We start from the raw sequence: 19,872 nt of genomic DNA, 5'->3' as shown, positions 1-19,872 counted from the left end.
TGTGGTTCATTAAATTGTTATGTTCATGATGACTTTTCTTATAAGTACTATTGTTATAGGCACCAAGAAACCTTGAACGATACGATCCTTTTTTTTCCTTCCTGGGTTTTTAACAGGCACGCCAACACGACAATAAGGTGTACGCCACATTATTTTCAATGAGATGATGATTACGGGAATTCCGTACTTAGATGTGTTACACTACAGCAATGGCTACTGCCGCAGCAGGGTTTCATCTTCCAACAGGACGGCGCATCTCCATATTTTCACAGGGGAGTAAGAAATCACCTCTGTGACCGACTACCAAACAGATTAGTCGTGCTGATCCTGATGAAAGATTGTAGTAAGTAATGCGCACCTGAAGATTTAGGTATCTACGTTTAGCAAAGTGGAAAAACAGGTTATCAGTTAGGGCCTTTCTTTGCACTTGAATAAGAAACTAAATAGTTGTCTTTTATACCACTGAATATAGAACGGTTTATTGTACAACCATAGAAATGTTTATTCCACTCTGATTAATAAAAGCCGAGAAATAGGGAACTGACGTTTTGTAGGTCTACTGAAATTCTTTGATCGCACATGCATCACTACCCACTCCCCTTAAATAACTCACTGAAGTAGATAAGTTAAATGTCCCGTTACCTAGTTAGGGTATTAGAATCGCGATGTTTCATTTAAGCAGGTTGTGTCTTTTTCGAATAATAGTTCCATGAAATAAACCACGAACAGTAATATATTTCTCAAAATAACAAAGGCACTGAATTGTTACAAAACATGTAAAATCCGTGAAAAAGTACGTGTCATATTGTTGACATTAAGTTTTCACTTTGTTTAAGATATTTCCAAGAGAAAGACTAAAAGTTTCAGATTAAGTTGTTCATGTAATTGTTACAAATATTTTAATGTAATAATCATTTACAAAGTCATCGACTTTTTCAAATATCGGGGAAATGCATTCTAATTTTACAGTTTTCATCCAAAACTTTGCTAATGAATGTATTATTAATTAAATCAGTTCTTTTATAATATTAAAAGTGCAGATTAAAGAAGGGGAATATACTGCAAGTTCGCCGAATTTCATTTCACCAGGACTGAAAGATACTGAGTTATGTATAATAATGTTTTAAGTACACTTGATTTATTGTCATTTATACAACTGAAAGGGCCTACCTTACTTCTCAAATAAATCCATAGCTTTTATTTTAAAAAATTCGTCACTAAAACGGAAAAAAATAATTACATAAAGAAGTGAATGCTCTCAAGTGTCACAGAAGAAGAGGCATGAAACCGTAACGGCCCACTTGGTCTGATACCTGGCCGGAGTATGACGACGATATACCCTAGATTCGAGTGTCTCCATTTCTGGTAATGGAAAAGGAAATCATAATGTTTCGAAGATTTGGTCTATTTCCGTACTGAGGTGATGAAAGTGGGGTGAGAAGGACTTTCTACTCCTTGGTGTTATTAAAAACAGCTAAATGTACTTGACTGACAGATTTACATACATACATAAGTGTTCTGCCCACGGGCATGTCTTTCACTGCAAACCCAGAATTCTCAAATATTTCCTATTTTCTGCTTTCCTCTAAGTCTCCGTATATGATCCACATATCTTAATGTCGTCTATCATCTGATATCTTCTGCCCCGAACTCTTCTCCCGTTCATCATTCCTTCCAGTGCATCCTTCAGTAGGCAGTTTTTAACTGTTTATAAGAATCCTAAACAGTAGGAACCCTTTTGACATTTTTTTCTACAATAATCTCTTTAGAGATTTTGACTTATCTAGAACAAATTAAAACTCTAGTGGGATTTAATTGACTATTACATGATTAGAAGAAAGTATATAAAGATTAGAAGAAATAAAGTACTTTCTTTCTTTACCTTAGTTTAACATCTCCCTTTTAGGTTCATTTATACGACGCACGCCACACGGGCAAATAAAGTATTCTAATGGAATCAAATATTAATTGACTTACTAAAATACTAAACTCTTGAAAATTTATTATTGTACCGTCTCATCATTACAAATATTCCGCTAGATGCCAGTAGTGTATTATGATGAACTGTTCTCTTGCTACCAGTTATGCCAACTATACAATCTTCATTGAACTCTATGGATGATTACTAGTCAAGAAGGCTTTGTTGATTCAGTTTCATTTTCATTAAAACAGTTACATTCCACTTCAATTATCAATATATATTAAACAATCTCTGATACGTGACTATCCATAATCTCACACAGCAGAAGCCATAATATAACCTAAATAATGCAAACAAGATAAATGATAGAAAAATTTTAATTAAGGATGATGAAATAAACATGAATCATTAGAAAGATACAATTATTGAAGGTACAATGTTGGCAAACAAAGAACAAATGCTAGGGAGGTGATAAAAACAAATGCTAGAGACGTGATAAAAATTGTAGGAAAAGCAGACATAGTTGGTTGAAACACATCGTTCCATACCGTTTTATTGGTCAAAAGTAGTATGACATAGTAAAGTCACCTTAAAACAGGGATAGAGCAAATCTTCGAAACGTCATTTCCTTTCTCTCATCAGCAATGGGAAAATTCAAATTTACACCTATCCTAAACATTATTGCTTTTCCTCTAATTTACTAGATGTTATTAAGAATCTCATTTATCTCTCGCAAGCATTTTACTTCTAAGAATATCAACACCTTAATTGAATCCCACTGTAGATGTGTTTACAATTTCGAATTATCCTTAAATAATTTCCGGTGAACTGTTAATTACGATAAAAGTACTCTCCATGTTTTGTGTGTGTGTGTGTGTGTGTGTGTGTGTGTGTGTGTGTGTGTGTGTGTGTGCGTGCCAGTATGCATGTGTGTATGCGGATTGGGCGGGGCTACGGAGGTCCTTTCGCATTAGGTAACTCCTTTATGCATGCAACCCCAGGAGATAAGAGAAGATGAACTTGAAGCCTTATGGGTGCCTTTCCAGCCACGAAGGTGCCGCAGAGATGACGCAGGCAGCCTCCACGTCCGCTTTGTACTTATTTTCAGACATGGCATTCCGAATAACTGTCGTACAAGCTCACTGTAACCAGTTTCTTTCCTTCTCTGGTTGCACCGCCAATTCATGATTTAGCTTAGCCGCTACTCGTCTGACGTTATCTAACCATGTCAAAACAGTGAAGTTGCTTATCAACTATATAATCTTGGAAGTTCCTTTCTTAGGATTTCGTAACTGTCTTGTTCTAGATTCTGTCTGGACGGATACACAGTATAACATTTCTGCCAAAGTTCATAGTTATAATGGTGCCAGTAACTTTTTGTTCATAAGACTCTCCAGTCGACCATACTTCACGTCATATGTGATTGTGACTACATTTTTTTAAGGGGTTATTTTATTAACTCTTGATTCGTTACAGTTTTCCTACAAAAATACCGTAAGATTAACGTGCATGTCTACTAATTAATTTTTCCCTGCTCTCAATACAATGCACATATTTTGTAGCAATATTTTTCATTCAGGACTGCAGTTGTTTTTTTCTCTGAATTCTCCCGTTTCCCATGTTACGCATCTTCATTATTCCGCCAACATTTCTCCATTCCGTCATAATTCCATAGTATTCGTTGAACGCCAGCTGACGACGCACGGAGAGGGCTGACCAGTTATGAAGTCTCTTATGGGCTCAGACAAGTAAATGTTTTACTCTATATTAATTTAAGTACCATAAATTTTAGATCCATGTGGTGAAATTTCTCTTTATCCCACGTGATAGCCACTTGGTTACCGGCAAAATGAATGTTTACAACCCAAAATTATTACGGTCTTCCGTATAAAATGCTGAAGAACGTACAGAAACGTTACCTCCTACATTGTATGTCGTACGGTTTGAAGCTCAAGGGCGTTTGTCGGACGTTGCATTCGTATAATTCACTTCAGTCTGTAGTGAGCTACTGAAGGGAATACTCATTCGTTTGTAATGTAGTTCAAGCTATTGTGCTTTCCTAATTGAGAACATTGAAGGACTTCGTGAATGTGTATTCCAAGCTATTGCGCCTTTTATCTTCCTCTCCCCTTCTTCAGTCGGACCAAAAATGTTCTGTCTTTAATTCTTCAATCTGTCGAACACTCATTTACCCTTTCCAAACAATCCCGTTAGAACGGATTCCCCTCAAATTCTTAGAAGACTCAGATAAGATGATTCGGAGTATACTTAAAGATATTCTACAACTCCCTTAGACCTCCCAGATAGAATGATCTATAGTCACAGGGAGTTTAAAGGTCTCGGACTCTTCCGATCTCGATGGAAATCTGTACTACAACACCTCAATTCCCTACGCACTCTCCACAAGTACGCCAATTCGAACAGTGTGCAGATGCCTGAGTAGACTCCACCTTCTACCGAACGACACCTTATTTAATATTAAAAAAGGTTTTCTTGATGTACGGAAAGTTAGATCAAGATTACGGTATCTCGAATTGAAGAAATGGTGTAACTATTCCACAAAGGAACGGGTGTTGAACTCTTCGCGGAACACCCCCCTGCTAATCGCTGGATAACTCATCATAAAGGTCTAACACGAACGGCGTGACGTTTTGAAGGTGGTTGGTAATATAGCAGCAGTTCGTGCCATACCTGGAAGGACAATGGACAACAACCGCTACCGTCATTACGGCAGAGAGATAGAAACTCTCCCACACGTCCTCGGTTCTTGTCCGTATGGCGAGGCTTTGCGTAATGCCAAATACCACAAAGTAAGAAGCGCCATTGCTCAAGCACTGCGTAATACTGGATTTACTGCTTTCGATGAGATTCATGGTCTATCAACCACCGGTAGTAGGCCTACTCGTAAGATAGATATGATCGCTTTCCAGGACCATCAGAGAGGTTTTACAATTGACTCTGCAGTTCGTTTCGAGACTTGCAAGATCCAAACGCAAGATATCCATAAGGAAAAACAATTCATCTATAAACCAACAATTCCGTCTTATCAAGAGAATCAATTACAACAGATAGAATTAATAGGCTTGATGGTCGGAGCAAGAGGATCCATCCCGAAACAGTTTGTTGATTTTTGCAAGGCTTTTCATTTACCATAATCTATAATTACCAATGTGTGTTTATTTGCGTTGGAAGGTTCGATTACATTGTTAAGACATCACTTCAGATAAGACATGGCACTGTAATTTCTTTCTCTCTCTCTTGCATTGGTTTTGTATTCATAACAAATTATCCATGTAATATGTACTAGTCAAAATTTTGCTTCTTTGTCTTCTAGGCAATCCTTGTTTAGGAAAAGTGTTCGATGATAATAATAATGTCTCGTCTCATACAATTTGCTCATTGTATCTAATACTCTGATAGGTCGACGGTTGTGAGAATATGGAGCCTTTATCCTGTTATTGAAAAAAATATAATACATACATGTTTTGGTCCATATTAGATGTTCACGCTCATGGATCAATAGTATTAATATATTTCTCACCAGATGTTACCGCAATATAGTTCATTTGCACAAATTCACTCGCAGATGCCAGTTTAAGCAAATTGTACGAGTGTGTCAACTACTCTTAACATGAAATAAAATCAACATGAGGTCTTACTTTGAATTTGAAACTTTGAAGTAAATCAAGAAAACTTCCATGATAGAATTGGAAGAATTTTAAAGTGACTATTACACTCTTACTACGTCATACTACTTTTGACCAATAAAACGGTACGAAAGGACGTATTTCAACCAATCATGGCTGCTTATCGCACAATTTTATCGCGTCCCTAGCATTTGTTTCTTTGTTTGCCAACATTTGAAACTGCGCTGGTCTGGACGTCAAAAAAATATATATAGGCCTATATATATAATTACAAACCTCTCCAGTCGATGCAGAGCAGTTTCAAATATGACTCGCATTGGCATTCAAGAACAAGAATTAATCAAAATCACTGATCATACCTATGCATCTTCTGAAATCCGATTTACAAATAAATGAAGAGCACCATTCGGAAATCCTGAATAAGTTGAATACACCATGTAGGCCTAAATCAACGAGTTCCACTTCTATTACGCACACGTCCAATATAACATCAATTGAACCACCAACCACATTCAAATTTGAAAATTGTACATTCAATAATTATTCCTTTCAAAATTATTCATTCGGAAATCCTGAATAAGTTGAATACACCATGTAGGCCTAAATCAACGAGTTCCACTTCTATTATGCACACGTCCAATATAACATCAATTGAACTACCAACCACATTCAAATTTTAAAATTGTACATTCAATAATTATTCCTTTTAAAATTATTCATTCGGAAATCCTGAATAAGCTGAATACACCATGTAGGCCTAAATCAACGAGTTCCACTTCTATTATGCACACGTCCAATATAACATCAATTGAACCACCAACCACATTCAAATTTGAAAATTGTGCATTCAATAATTATTCCTTTTAAAATTATTCATGTTTATTTTTTTATGTCATCGTCGTTAAATAAAACTTTTCTAACACTTGTGTATATTAGTTAGGTTATGTTATAGCTTCTGCTATATGATATTATGGATAGTCACGTATCAGAGATTATTTAATATTAAGATTTATTGAAAATCATCTATCAAGTGACGTTGATTACTGGGATTCGGATAATTGAAGTGGAATGCAACTGTCTTAATAAAAATGAAACTGAATCAACAAAGCCTTCTTGACTAGTAACAGGCCACAGAGTTCAATGATGATTCCATAGTTGGCACAACTGATACCGGTAACAAGAAAACATCATCATAAAACACTGCTGCCATCTAGCGTAATGCTGAGATGGTACAATAATACATTTGAAGACAGTTGTATTTTCGTAAGCCAATTAATATTTTATTGTACACTTTGTTACTTCTAGTTCTAATCTTTATATAGCCTACTTTCTTCTAATCGTGTAATAGTCAATTAAATCCCACTCGAGTTTTGATTTTCTCTAGATAAATCTGCTCGTGTTCCACTCGCAGATTTATCGATAAAATCAAAACCTCTAGTGAGATTACTGTTGATAAAAGTGGCTGTCAGTTTTACTCGTATATGTATTACCATGCGGTTCTTGTATCTAGCTAACTCTCTGCTATACACAGATGTCTATCGCCTACGAGTAGATCTTTGTGTGTTTACGTGTGGTTGGTTCTTAAATCAAGTACAAACAAGTCACAATAATTAGGCTGTCTCAATGTTCATGGACATACCAAGGTACGTAGGCGTTACGTAAACTCCAGTTAATCAACAATCAATGAACCTGCACAATTCCAATTCGCAAGCAAACCACTGGATTAGAGTCTTAGAATTTCATGCATATGAATTGGCTGCGTGGGTTGTTTCAGCCCTTTGATCTTATGTTGCAGCAATTCCGATAGACTGAGTCGACATCAAACGAACAGGACCCTTCAACTCCTAGGAACAAGAATTTCCGCACATAACATTCCATATCCTACACACTGTCACGCTCAGAATAATTTCACCTCTCATTAAGAACAGAAAATGGAAATTGTTACCGGTATTCAAATTATTGTATGTAAATGTTATGATAAAAATATACACTTTGGAATCATATAATGTATGCAAACTGGCATATGCGACAAAGACACGCTTACTCGTTTTTAAGTGTTGCGTCGTATGAGAATGTTATATGATGGCCCATTATCATGCTATTTTTACATTATGAAATTAAATCTTGTATTTCTCTCTTAAAAAGCGGAAAATAAACTGTACGAGAAACCCACATACATTTTCATTAGCCTATATATTTTTCGCGGTAATTTAAATGTGGTTCATCGTTGTGACTATCCGAACCAATCAGTCTGAAGTTCGATTCCCGAAGTGGACAATGGAAGAAATTTATCTTCCGTCCATGGGACTGGGGATTTGTCCGTTGTGATTGTCCTGTGATGTCTCAGCGATGGCCCTACGTCACGCCGATCCCACGCTCAGGAAGACCCGCATTTGTGAGATGTCTAGCGTCCGATCAAATAAAACTCCCTCCCCTACCACAGTGGTGTATAAGTCGGATGAAAAAGGATAGATTAAGCAGAATAATATAGGCTAGAAAGAACTTAAGTCTAAGTAAAGTTGTTACAAGTGATTATTACGTGTCAGTATCTCGTGGATCTGAGAGTAAACTATAAACATTAAAATGAAATGTGTAACAGTAGAAAGTTAATACAAGCTTGGCATCGCTCACATAGAGATGGATGTAACAATAACAATATTTGCGAGATTTTCGTATGGTATTATACTATACAGAATACCAATTTTATTGTTAAATATCATTATTATTATTACTATTCTTATTATTATTGTTATTATTATTATTATTATTATTATTATTATTATTTCAACTGTCATAAGACAGGTTTCAACTTAATAAATGACACCAAGAGGTATCACTCATAAGCAGGGAACGGATTTATATGGACTAAAAATATATGAAATATGTAAATATATATGTAGTTATTTTTACCAAAATATGGAATTAAATATGGATTTTTACCAAAATATGGAATTAAATATGGACTTAAAATTATAAAAAAATGACTATGTACGTTAAATATTGGTACATTTTAATCAAACTAAACAAAAAATATAATGGACGTACCTTATCTTCCAATGTAGTTTCAACAAAACACAATTTTTATTGTCTGTTACCATAACAATAGGTTACAAACATTTCTTTCAAGTGCTGAAAAATGAATCTTCTTCTATTGTCTCTGAGGATAGATTTATACTGACTAAAAGAGCGTTCGACGTCACAAGAAGTAACTGGTACATAATTCAATTTCACAATGTCTGCTGGGGATAAGTCCAAGTTAATCTTCACTGTTGATTCACCACTCATCACAGCAACAACCTTTTGTAGTTCTTCATATCCAGGGTTTTTTGAAAGTACAGTGTCCACCTTAGCTCTTACTGCATCTGCAACTTTACCTCTACCACGATTCAGTTGTTCCACAGTACTATTTATAATTTCAAAACTTTCAGATAGTGAAAGGTGCCTATTTTGGAGACTTTTGAGCGTTTTTATGATGCATGAAAATGTATGCTGAATGTGAGCTAAGTCATTCTTCACACTTATGTCACAGGTAACTGTTTTCGCAGTATCAATTGAGACTGCATCTTCAGAGTCCAATGCAAGGAGAACATTGTTAATAGAGTCTATATGTTCGGCATATTATTCAACTGCTTCTAGCCATGTACCCCATCTAGTTAAAATTGGCTTTGGTGGCAATGGAATTTCAGGGTACATTTCTTTCAACACGTTAACTCTACTGGGAGCTTTGAGAAATACTTTTTTCACTGATGAAATCAACAAATCTACTTTAGGGAAATTGTCTCTGACCACTTCTGCCACACGATGAAATGCATGCGCCACACAAGTAAAATGAGTCAATTTAGGATATACAACAGATAATGCTTGTCCAGCTTTGACCATATAAGGGGCAGCATCGCTAATAAAGAATAACACATTATCGTACATAATACCCTTTGGCCACAGGATACCCATAGCTTCGTTGAACAGTTTAACTATAGTTTTGTTATTGCACTTTTCTAGAACATCACAATGTAAAAGAATTCGTTCAGAATATTGTTCACTTAACAAACCGATAACTACATTACCAACAAGTCTACCTTCTTTGTCGGGAGTCTCATCAATGGAAACCCAAATTGAACTATCTTTAATTTCATCTCTTATCTTCTGTATTGTCTCATCGTAGATGGATGGAGCATACGTCTTCCTGAGTGTTGACTCATCCGGGATTGTATGTTGAGTATATTTTTCAAGGAATTCCCTGAAGACCTTATTCTTTAGTTTGTAGAGAGGAATATCAGCAGAGATGAGAGAACGGCACAGGTCGATGTTAAACTCAGATCTTACATTCGATGTTGTTGGTTGTGTTAAAAACAATTGTCTCTGCTTGGAATTTAGTTGTTTGTTGGCCTGATGTTTACTAGTTGTAATGTGTTGTTGCACCAGGAACTTTTGTGTAGATGATACTGCACACTGACACAAATTACAAAATAATATTTTATTGTCAGTTGATAAACCATCTTCTTTAAATTCTGAAATGTAACTTGTTAGTTTTGATTTTAAATTGACTGAATGACGTACTTTTGGCATATTTACCGTCTTTATAGTATGATTTACAAAACTGAACCTATGTGTACTCTGACTGGCATTTAACTGTTGAGCTGCACAACTGAAGTCTGTTAAAAATTTTAAATTAAATTAATACAGTTTTGTAACTTACTTTCCCATTGTTGATAGGACTGCTAATTTTCAAATAACTCTGATGTTAAAGGGATTACTGAACATGTGTTTAAATCTCTATTGTTGAAATGTATTTTTAAAAGTTAATGGAATTTTGTTTTGTTTTATTGTTAAACCTAATATAATATGGACTGTTTTATATGAAATATGGAAAATATATGGAAATTAACGAAAATATGTACTAAACTCTAAAATATGGAAAAATATGGAAAATAAAAGTAGGATTTTTCAACCCTACACATTGTGAAACATAAAGATAATGCAAAATATAAATTATATTAGCTTTATAAGTAAATATGTATTTACATATAAATCCTTTCCCTGCTCATAAGGAAACTAAGCCAGGAATATTATTATTATTATTATTATTATTATTATTATTATTATTATTATTATTATTATTATTATTATTATTTAGTCAACTGTCCGAAGACAGGTTTGAATCTCATAAGTGACACCAAGGAGGATCACCCATGGGGCAACTAATACCGTATTATTATTATTGTTATTATTATTATTATTATTATTACTACTACTACTATTGTTTAATCAACTGTCCCAAGACGGGTTTGAACCTCATAAGTGACACCAAAGGGGATCACTGATGAAACACCTAAACCAGGATTATTATTATTATTATTATTATTATTATTATTATTATTATTATTATTATTATTATTATTGTTATTACAGCAAATTGTATAATTATTTACGACCCACTATAGAAACAGGAGAAATCCTGAAAAAAAGTATTCATTATTTTATCCTAATTCTATTACCTATCCTAATACCTGTATAGAAATTGCACGTAAATGTAGGTAGTTCCTCAAATCTCCTGTCATTTTATATATTTTATATTAGACTATAAAGAGTTTCAAATAAATACATGTGTATTATGAAGCAAATTGATTAGTTTACATAAATGTAGTGTATAATAGGCATACGTATAATAGGATGAAATCAAGTGTGTTTTACAGACTAAACTCTCTTTTGAGAGGACTGATAATGCATTATTACTTGTACGTAATACGATACTTGAATAAAACTCATAAAATGCAGAAGTTTCGTAAACAACCGATACTACTTCAGGAAAACATTCGTGTTCTACACACAGACCCAGGATTTCGCACGCTTTGAACGTGTAAAATTTGCCTCTGAATTGGTTCACAGGACAGAATTTACCCTGCCAAGAATCGGAATGGAGGGGGAGATCTGTTAAACTAATCCACAGGCCACTGAGATTCAGTTCCGTTTTATTTCGTAACTACATAAACCAACGCCTTCGCTTTGATCCTCTGTAATGCACGCAGTCTACTAAATCCCCGTGGTGAATCAACCTTACTTCCCTGTAATGAACAGAACGTAACTTAGCGGAGAAAGAGGCTTCCCGTGTTTTCTCTCCGCATGCGGCCATTATTGTCTGGACCAGGAGGGGATTAAATTGTCCTCTGTAATTATTACGTGTGCCGTAATGACTACGTCGCAGAGGTGCTGCATGAGCCTCCTCTTGTTCATGGTTGCCTGATATATGTATATGCCACAGTAGTGTGCTCATGTTGAAGGATTGTCGGATTGTCATAGATGGAACAGAGGAGCGAAGTTTTGTCACTTTTCAGATTCTAGAGATGGTTGTAATTTTCTGCCTCTTGCCATTAATATCCTCAATGATCAAGTGATAACTTTTTGAGTTGATATTAGGTTACTGTCTTACTTACTTACTACTTACTTACTTACTTGCTTGCTTTTAAGGAACCCGCAGGTTCATTGCCCCCTTCACATAAGCCCGCCATTGGTCCCTATCGTGAGCAAGATTAATCCAGTCTCTATCATCATATCCAACCTCCCTCAAATCCATTTTAATATCTTCCCATCTACGTCTCGGCCTACCCAAAGGTTTGATCTTAGGTTAGTGGATTCAAATCCGCAAAAGAGCGATAAAGGGCGATAAGTTTGGTTTCCCTGAGAAGGGAAGCGTCCCAGTTCGTGTAGCTTTAATTTAATGTAAATGCATAATTAGAAGTAACAATTGAAGAAAGTTACTATGTGTAATTTAAAAAATGTAATTGCTTGATATAGGTCTACAATTGATTGGACACTTTATTACACTAATATGAAGGGTTCAGAGCCATAGTGGGCCAAGCGCCATTTATTAAAAACGGAGAAAGCAAGGGTTCAAGTTAAGTGAATGCCGTAGCTTAATGAAGATTGACATATAATTTAGTTTTAATGTGTCTACCTTATATTACTTGCTATATGTTTCCATTGAATTATGGTAATAACTTCATTTTAACCCTTGTTTTCTACGGTTTTAGTAAATGGCACTTGGCCCACTATGGTTCTGAACCCTTCACATATAGATGAACAAATGGACACCGGTAACAACAAAGGAAATAAGTGTAATGCATAATATAAAATCTGGTATGTAAAGAAATAAAAGTATAGAATAAATTACAATTAATTACTAAATACAAGAACAAATAAGTACATACATTCCATTGTAACGTTTGCACTTTAAACTCAAAATGCATACCTCTAAAACAGTAGTTGTTAATGCGTTTCAATTACTCTAAGTAGATGCATTATTATTTCATTAATAATCTTTTTTTTTAGGCGATATAAAGAAAAGTACTCTGAAGCTCTAAAGCTTGTATTTTCACGATACATATTTTGTTTTTGATGATAACAACTGTAATACTTACTTACTTACTTACGGCTTTTAAGGAAACCGGAGGTTCATTGCCGCCCTCACATAAGCCCGCCATCGGTCCCTATCCTGAGCAAGATTAATCCAGTCCCTACCATCATATCTCACCTCCCTCAAATCCATTTGAATATTAATCCTCCCATCTATGTCTCGGCCTGCCCAAAGGTCTTATTCCCTCTGGCCTCCCAACTAACATTCTATATGCATTTCTGGATTCGCCCATATGCTACATGACCTGCCCATCTCAAACGTCTGGATTTAATGTTCCTAATTATGTCAGGTGAAGAATACAATGCGTGCAGTTCTCCGTTGTCTAACTTTCTCCATTCTCCTGTAACTTCATCCCTCTTAGCCCCAAATATTTTCCTAAGAATCTTATTTTCAAACACCTTTAATCTCTATTCCTTTCTCAAAGTGAGAGTCCAAGTTTCACAACCATACAGAACAACCGATAATGTAACTGTTTTATAAATTCTAACTTTCAGATTTTTTTACAGCAGACTAGATGACAAAAGCTTCTCAGCCGAATAATAACATGCATTTCCCATATTTATTCTGCGTTTAATTTCCTCCCGAGTGTCATTTAATACCAACTGTAATACCCGAACGAATTAGCTAATTAATCAATTAATGAGTGAATCAATCAGTGAATCAATAAGTCAATCAATGAATCCATGAGTCGATAGATGGACGGATCGATATATGATTGATTGCATGCAGTGAGAGAGGAAGAATTATCAATTAAACAGTAGATCTACACGATGATATTCGCGTCCTTGCAAGTGCATTGCCCAATGTGGTCTTCCTTTGCCGTCTATCCACAAAGCGAGAGAAGCAACTCTATTATATCCGTTAAATCGAACACTTAGACACTTCGCAAAACGGAAGAGCTTTGCAAACTGACTACAGCGCCAGGCGTTCAATAGCAATACATAATTTCTACTTTCCCGTAATCGAATTCTACTTGTAATGCCATTCGCTGGTGACGACCTTCTTTACCTCAGATCTCTTGAGTCGTGGATACTCCCAAGAGATAGTCTTCTGTTCCACAAGATTTCCGAGTCATCTAGAACTGTTGTAATAGAAGAAAACAAGGTAGTACCAGCCAACACACAAGGGAATGTCCTATTTTCAATCTGGAGATGACGATAAATGGGAGTTGTGAACAGTGTATGTGAAATGATGAGGTTAAAACGGGAAAACCCCAATAATATCAGTCGCAAATTTGTCTTCGTCTATGTCATGAATGTCATATTCACTGGAGCTGGAGATTGAATTCGAGCTCACTTGCGTGATAGTCTCAGGCTCCAGCCGTTTGCCACCAAAGTGACTTTAGAGATGTCATCATCCCATATCACGAGTCACTACCGTAATATTTTCCAATTTTGTGAGGTATAAAAATATCCGATCCACGAGATTCATGCTCTATCACACATCTAGGATATTACAGGCTAATTTTCATAGCGTTTCTTCCTCAGTATTATGGACAGACTCTGATACCAGCTCATATGCGTTCATAATACATGCCAGGATAGATATTACGCTGAAATAATCAAATTATCTTTGTTCTATATGGACAGTAGTTGTTTATGCAGCGCTCTGACTATTGCAATCGATGGTACTTTGCTAATGTAAATATTGTTTCTGTTCAGTTTTATTGTTTTCATGGTAACTGGAATAATAACAGACTGATAAAAAATTGACTGTTTTTGTCGGATTTAAATTATTTGGAAATCGTACCTGAAGAATTCATGAGAATTAATAACAGCGGTATGAAATTTAATCAAATACCATTTATCATTATTATATTAGTTCAGTGTTGTGAACAAATAAAAATAATTATCAATTAAAGAATCGGAAACAGAATATGAATTGCAGTGTTATAGAACAAATAAACAAGTAAACATGCCTCTGTTCTAATACAGGGTGATTCATGAATAAAGTAATAAATTTAGGATTTGACTTTTGAAGTAGTTTTGAATGGAAATGTTCATACGAATATGGGTCTGAATTCGAGCGGTTATAGACCTATGGCTATTTTAATCTACAATAATAGCTGTACTATTTCCCAGCCTAAATCAGGCCTGATGGCCTTATTTCTACCAGGTTAAATAAATAAATAATAAAGGAAGTGAAACAGGGATGCCCATTGTCACCAGCAATTTTTAATATATTTATAGACGCAGTCATTGACGAATGGCAAAGTATTTTAACAGAACATTTTATAGTCGGCAAAGAGAGCATAGATACTCTTTTGTTTGCCGATGATCAAGTGATTTTCAGTCATTCAGAGGACGGTTTTCAAATAGCAACAAACAAGTTATTAAGAGTTATTAAAGATTATATTTTTAAAATATCCTTAACAAAAACTAAAGCAATGGGCTTTCTGGGGACTAGGCATCTAAGGACCAAAATAGTAATAGAGGATAAAATAATTGAGCAGGTGAGTAGTTTTAATTATTTGGGTTGCAACGTATCCTATTGCGAAAATAACGATGTTAACAACAAAATAAACAGATTCCAGAGAATGTGCGGCACAATAAAAATAACTTTATCCCGGAAAACACTAAAAGAGACCCAACTAAAATTCTATAAAGTAATGGCAGTCCCTATTCTTATGTATGGCAGTGAAGTTGGGCATTGAATCGATCAGAAAGAAGAAGGATAGAGGCTGTAGAGATGAGGTTTCTGAGATCATTGGCAGGATACACTTTATTGGACCAGAAAAGAAGCACAGACTGGGAATTTTCAACTTAAACGACAGATTAGCAAGACAAAAGAAAAACTGGAAAGAACATATATTAAGGATGAATGAAGACAGATTCCCCCAAAAAATACTGAACTACAGACCGGAAGGAAGGAGGAATGTCGGAAGACCCCGCAATAGTTGGGAGGACACTTTCCAAGAGGAAGGAACAGGCCACCAGGCCTAAATCTTAAAGATGGTGGTGATGATGATGATGATGATGATGATGATGATGATGATGATGATGATGATGATGATAAATAAATCACGTGTATAGACTGATAGCCATAAAATATGAACTTTATGTTCGTAGATAGATATTTACCTAGAAAATACAGGGACATCATTTTATTTTTACTTGCATTTTTATTGTACCTGCATTTCTGAATGTACTTCACTCCTACCCCTTCACTAATGTCCTTGCTCCCGTCAGACACACAAACTTACGGCCGCTGTTGCATTCGAAGTCTTCAAGCACTGAAGTAAACACTGCAGTGTATAGTGTATTTCAGAAATATGGTTGCGTTTTCTATAGAAAAAAGAACCTACATTAATAATGTCGTACTAAAAATTATATTCAAGAAACGATAAATTCAATTTCAGAGAATATGCTTCAAAATGTTTTTAATAATATGCATTAAAGAATTGAAGCCTGCATTGTAATGAACGGCAACCATTTTCAGCAATTTATTTAAAAATTCAGATTAGCTTATTTTGAATTGAGGTGGCTAGAAGCAAAGAAATGCTAGTGACATTTGTAATAACATGAGTTAAGTGCATCCAGTGTAAGCAAAAGTATCTAAAATTTTAGTGGCAAAGGGATATTTTAATCGCATCACACATTAAAATTTAAATAAAAATTTCACCGATTTTACGAAAGCTTAAATATTTAAACCCCATTTTCTCAAAAGTAACTTAAGTGCACTTACAGCCCTTTACTTATGACCCCCTCAATTTAAATGCGCTCCTATATTGTATGTTAACACCAATAATTAATATGCTAAGTAAAGTAGACATTGCATAACGAACATAGCTGCCTGAAAAGTTGAGTTTTTGAAAAAAAAATGTTACTACTCTACTGTATTTTGATAAATTCCGTAAAAGTGATAATCAAACTGAAAATCGTAATATCGTATTTTCCTACAACATAAATGGATACACTACTTTTCTCTCCTCCTATACCTAGTAAACTGATTTGTTTACATATTGCACTAGTAACATCAAACTCCTGTAATGGAAGGGGGCAACTGAGTTTCCGAGTATAGCCAGGTTAATGTTAAAAATGTTGGTAAAAATAAAGTGATGTCCCTGTATTATTGTAGTCGAAGCCCATGCTTACAGTAGATTTTCAAATATTACCGCCCTCTGCATCAATACACTTCCGCTCTCGGGTGTGAATCGCTCATCAGTAGCGTCACCAATGTTGACATTAATTTGTTCTTGACTTTATAGTAGTGTCTAAATTATATACCTCCGAATTTTGGCCTGCAACGGACTGTACAAAAAAAATTGAAATAATTGTAATGATGTTTTTGAAATATATTACGGAATACACAATTCTACATAAATGGACTTCTGTGAGTTGGCATTGACTAGACTTGCCACTGAATGCCAAGTTCGCGGATTGAAACTTCACACTTCACAGAGGACGATGAATTTCAAGGGCGATAAAAATTTTAGCACCGCTTCCTTCGAAATGGAAGTAAAGATGAGAGATTCATATCTTAGATTTACGGTACGAAAAAAATTTGTCTCTCATTGAGAGAGCTGAAGAAAAATTTATATTGTTCACTTCTCGCCCACTTGAAAATTAAACTATTGTAGTGGTAAAGTGGACCTTGTGGATAGTATATTAAAAAAGTATATTTTTTAAACAATTTTATAATGCATTAGCTACCCGTCAAAAGTTGCCTATTTATGTAAGTAAGTATGCCAAATCTCGTTCAATTTGCAAAGTTTTTTTTTGTCTCTAATGTCCATCTAAACACTTTTCCCGGCTTAGCATGTAATACTGATAGTTCACCCTAGTGTAGACTCACGTGAATAAGAAGAAATATATTTTTTTTAATACATTCCAAAATTTTAGATTTCTGTGTAGGGCTCGCAGGTGTGAGTACATTTATTTATTGGAATTATTTTGATGCATTCTATTTACAGTTCCTTAGATTAACTGTTCAAAATGTTGACCTCCTGCCTGAATACAGGCCGTTGCTCGTCGTATTATCGAGATTCTAACGTGGGCGACCCACGTTTCTGATTGAATGGAACACAATTTATTATTCAGGAAATAAAACATATATACAGTTTTTAAAGGAACTTACTTAATACCGCTGATAGATAATATAGCACATGTAATGCAGTCATATCTGTTCTTTGTAACATGTATAAATCAGAGAAGTGTGAACTGTAGATTCTTGCCAATCCAATCTGAGCGATGCGATGTTTTAAAGTTGATACGCTACTTTGGAAATAGACTTCCTGACAACCGGATATTACGAGCTGTGAGATCCAGGAGTCAGCAGACGAGGGCATAAACAGATCGATTACTACTAGCTTTCACTAACGACGTAACTCTACACATCCAATAGAATTAAACATTCATCAGATGTCGTAATCTTAGTTACACCGAAAGATGTTTCAGGTTTCCATGACGATTGGGTTGCTAAGATAACAGGTTTTAGAAACTGTATGAGATTCAATTTGTTCAACGTTTCAGAACTGCTTACAGGTTTTATGTAGTCTTGAAACGTTGGTCTACTCTTTTGGCTTCCCAATATGTGTCGCCAATATGACGTTAAAAACATTCGAAGAGGAACTTAAAATTATGAAGCGCGGCTTAAGATCTACTGTCTTTAATATTCCGAATTACCTACATTTTACATCATTCCTGCCGTATTGCACAAGACTTAAATTCGTCTATCTCTATGTATGTCTGTCCATCCGTTCTACTTGCTTATATGTCTGTCTGTCTGTGTTTGTGTCTGTGTCTGTCCCTGGCTAGCATTATGTCTAATGTAACCTAACCTTACCTAACGCAACACAATCTTACATAAAGTAACGTAACTTAACCTGATCTTACCCTAAAAATTTAAATCGGTGGCGCAACAGTCTATTAAGGGCCAGGGCGTATAGGTCGCGCCAGGGATTTTGGCAGATGGATTTTCTTAATGTGAACTGGAGAGCGAGTTCTCACAGCTGCAAGATCGGCTCTTATCTCTGTCGCAGTGGAATGGGTAGGACATAATAGTAAACATGCACGCCCGAGTATTTGTGCACTCTGGACAGACACCTTCAAAAACTAAACAAATATTACAGTAGTCTATATGTGTCTTTGGTATTCCCAAGAAACTTGTTCGATTAATTAAAATGTGTCTCATTGTAACTTACAGCAGAGTCCGTATAGGTCAGTTTCTATCTGATGCTTTTCCAATTCACTGCGGGCTAAAGCAGGGAGATGCACCATCACCTTTTCTTTCTTAACTTCGCTCTAGAATATGCCATTAGGAAAGTTCAGGATAACAGAGAGGGTTTGGAATTGAACGGGTTACATCAGCTTCTTGTCTATGCGGATGATGTGAATATGTTAGGAAAAACTCCACAAACGATTAGGGAAAACACGGGAATTTTACTTGAAGCAAATAAAGCGATAGGTTTGGTAGTAAATCCCGAAAAGACAAAGTATATGATTATGTCTCGTGACCAGAATATTGTATGAAATGGAAATATAATATATATAATATATATATATGGAAATATGTTAATCCTTAGTCAATAGATGAGACTAAATACGAACATTAAGGGATGGAAAATGGGAGGCAGTAATGATCAAAATAATTATACCGATTTTTTTTTTTAACCAGCAGACGTGCAGCCTTTAAATTTAAAACAAAGATTCACTCATAAAATTGGGTTAGACTATTCATCTCATCTTTCAGAATTGTTTCTAAAATGTATAAGGAAAGTAAAAAAATTCAATTTCATGTAGGCTACTCTCTTGAAATAACTTCAGTTTTTTTTTTTTTTTTTACTTCCGAGTAGAGAAGAGAGAGAAAGAAGTCGACGATTTTAAAAATTCACTAAACTATATTTAACTAGAGACATAAAATTTAAAATGAAGGTTACTCTCTACAAAATTGGT

This window comes from Periplaneta americana, chromosome 2 (genome assembly GCF_040183065.1).
Source record: "Periplaneta americana isolate PAMFEO1 chromosome 2, P.americana_PAMFEO1_priV1, whole genome shotgun sequence".
Taxonomy (NCBI): domain Eukaryota; kingdom Metazoa; phylum Arthropoda; class Insecta; order Blattodea; family Blattidae; genus Periplaneta; species Periplaneta americana.
Note: the sequence above shows the minus strand (reverse complement) of the source record.